The sequence below is a fragment of the Nematolebias whitei genome, unplaced genomic scaffold (assembly GCF_014905685.2).
Source record: "Nematolebias whitei isolate Nwh7 unplaced genomic scaffold, NemWhi1 Nwh_scaf_6802, whole genome shotgun sequence".
Lineage (NCBI taxonomy): Eukaryota > Metazoa > Chordata > Actinopteri > Cyprinodontiformes > Rivulidae > Nematolebias > Nematolebias whitei.
This window is the reverse complement of record NW_023625347.1, coordinates 1-3,358: the sequence shown is the minus strand read 5'-3', so window position 1 is coordinate 3,358 and position 3,358 is coordinate 1. Positions and strand designations below refer to the sequence as shown.

General features: G+C 47.1%; 1 pseudogene; it reads right to left on the bottom strand.

The window, feature by feature from the left end:
• Positions 1 to 8: 8 nt before the first annotated feature.
• On the bottom strand, positions 9 to 2,075 carry LOC119429754 (annotated as a pseudogene).
• Positions 2,076 to 3,358: the final 1,283 nt, after the last annotated feature.

Below are 3,358 nucleotides of genomic sequence, written 5' to 3'. Positions count from 1 at the left end.
GCAGAATATTTATGCAGGTCAAACACATCCAGATCTTTTCCTGATGTAAGTAAGATGAAGACCAGAGCTGACCACTGAGCAGGAGACAGTTCATCTGTGGAGAGACTTCCTGAACTCAGAGACTGTTGGATCTCCTCCACTAGAGAACCATCATTCAGTTCCTTCAGACAGTGGAACAGATTGATGCTTTTCTCTGCAGACAGATTCTTACTGATCAGATTCTTGATGTACTGGACTGTTTTGTGATTGGTCTGAGAGCTACTTCCTGTCTGTGTCAGCAGGCCTCGTAAGAGAGTCTGATTGGTCTGCAGTGAAAGACCCAGCAGGAACCGGAGGAACAAATCCAGGTGTCCATTTGGACTCTGTAAGGCCTTGTTCACAGCACAAAAGGTGGATATATTTTAGTTTTGGTTTCTTCAAAACTATAGACCTCTTGGATTTTGTTTGATGTTCTACCATCAGATTGAGTCCAGAGTTGATGAAGGTCAGATGGACATGAAGAGCAGCCAGAAACTCCTGAACACTCAGATGGATGAAGCAGAACACCTTGTCCTGGTACAGGCCTCTCTCCTCTTTAAAGATCTGTGTGAACACTCCTGAGTACACTGAGGCTGCTCTGATATCGATACCACACTCTGTCAGGTCTGATTCATAGAAGATCAGGTTTCCTTTCTGCAGCTGCTCAAAAGCCACTTTCCCCAGAGACTCAATCATCTTCCTGCTCTCTGGACTCCAGAGTGGATCTGTCTCAGCTCCTCCATCATACTTGACCTTCTTGACTTTGGTGTGAACCAGCAGGAAGTGGATATACATCTCAGTCAGGGTGTTGGGCAGCTCTCCTCCCTCTCTGGTTTTCAACATGTCCTCCAGAACTGTAGCAGTGATCCAGCAGAAGACTGGGATGTGGCACATGATGTGGAGGCTTCGTGATGGCTTGATGTGGGAGATGATCCTGCTGGCCTGCTCCTCATCTCTGAACCTCTTCCTGAAGTACTCCTCCTTCTGTGGGTCAGTGAAGCCTCTGACCTCTGTCACCATGCCAACACACTCAGCAGGGATCTGATTGGCTACTGCAGGTCGTGTGGTTATCCAGAGGCGAGCAGAGGGAAGCAGTTTCCCCCTGATGAGGTTTGTCAGCAGCACATCCACTGAGGTGGACTCTGTAACATCAGTCAGGATCTGATTGTTGTGGAAGTCCAGAGGAAGTCGACACTCATCCAGACCATCAAAGATGAACACAAGCTGAAAGTCTTCAAAGCTACACATTTCTTTGGTTTCAGTAAAGAAGTGATGAACAAGTTCCACCAAGCTGAACTTCTTTTCTTTCAGCACGTTCAGCTCTCTGAAAGTGAATGGAAATATGAAGTGGATGTCCTGGTTGGCTTTGTCTTCAGCCCAGTCCAGAGTGAACTTCTGTGTTAAGACTGTTTTCCCAATGCCAGCCACTCCCTTTGTCATCACTGTTCTGACTGGTTCATGTCTTCCAGGTGGGAGTTTAAAGATGTCTTCTTGTCTGATGGTTGTTTCTGGTGTGTGTGGTTTCCTGGATGCTGTTTCAATCTGTCTGACCTCATGTTCATCATTGACCTCTCCAGTCCCTCCCTCTGTGATGTAGAGCTCTGTGTAGATCTCATTCAGAAGGGTTGGGTTTCCTGCTTTAGGAATCCCCTCAAACACACACTGGAACCTCTTCTTCACACAACATTTAAGGTTACGTTGAGAAACTGCTGCAACTTGTCCTGAACAAACAAAATACATAAATTTATTAATTAAATAATGAATTCCTCTCAACAATGAAATCTCAAAAGTTAAATGTTTACAGAAATCCTCTTACTGCTCTGCAGATGGTCAGCCAGCTCCTCCTGCTTCATCCTCTTCAGGAAGGAAACTGATCTTCATCAATGCCTCTCTGCTGCTCCTCTGCTCTTCATCCTCACCCCCCAACAACTCCTCATCCTCTCTCTGACTCTCTAAGCATTCTGGGTAATCAGGACTCAGAACCTTCTGGATCTTCTTCAGCTCGTTCTTCACAAAAGTGACCATGTTGTCCTCCAGCAGCTGGAACAGAATAATATCTGAATGACACATCAGACTGAAATCATGGAGAGAACCATTTGATCCATGTTGGAAAGACTGACAGTAGACTGGTCTAAATGTTGGACAGATTGACAGTCCAATGGACTGCATGTTGGACTGACTGACAGTCCACTGGTCTATGTGTTGGACAGACTGACATTCCACTGGTCTACATGTTGGACAGACAGACAGTCCAGTGGTCCATGTGTTAGAAAGACAGACAGTCCACTGGTATTCATGTTGGACTGACAGACAGTCCACTGGCCTACGTGTTGGACAGACTGACAGTCCACTGGTCTGTGTGTTGGACAGACTGACAGTCCACTGGCATACGTGTTGGACAGACTGACAGTCCACTAGTCTACGTGTTGGACAGACTGACAGTCCACTGGTCTGCGTGTTGGAAAGACTGACAGTCCACTGGTCTATGTGTGGACAGACTGACAGTCCACTGGTCTGTGTGTTGGACAGACTGACAGTCCACTGGTCTATGTGTTGGAAAGACTGACAGTCCACTTTTCTATGTGGTGGAAAGACTGCCAGTCCACTGGTCTACTTGTTGGACAGACTGACAGTCCACTGGTCTACGTGTTCGACAGACTGACATTCCACTGGTCTACATGTTTGGACAGACTGACAGCCCACTGGTCTACATGTTGGAAAGACTGACAGTCCACTGGTCTATGTATTGGACAGACTGACAGTCTATTGGTCTTTGTGTTGGACAGACTGACAGTCCACTGGACTGCTTGTTGGACTGACTGACAGTCCACTGGTCTACGTGTTGGAAAGACTGACAGTCCACTGGTCTATGTGTTGGACAGACTGACAGTCCACTGGACTGCATGTTGGACTGATTGACAGTCCACTGGTCCACGTGTTGGAAAGACTGACAGTCCACTGGCCTATGTGTTGGAAAGACTCACAGTCCAGTGGCATATGTGTTGGAAAGACTGACAGTCCACTGGTCTATGTGTTGGACAGACTGACAGTCCACTGGCATACGGGTTGGACAGACTGACAGTCCACTGGCCTACATGTTGGACAGACTGACAGTCTACTGATCTATGTGTCGAAAAGACTGATAGTCCACTGGTCTACATGTTTGGACAGACTGACAGTCCACTGGTCTACGTGTTGGAAAGACTGACAGTCCACTGATCTATGTGTTGGACAGACTGACAGCCCACTGGTCTACATGTTGGAAAGACTGACAGTCCACTGGTCTATGTGTTGGAAAGACTGACAGTCCACTGGTCTTCGTGTTGGAAAGACTGACAGT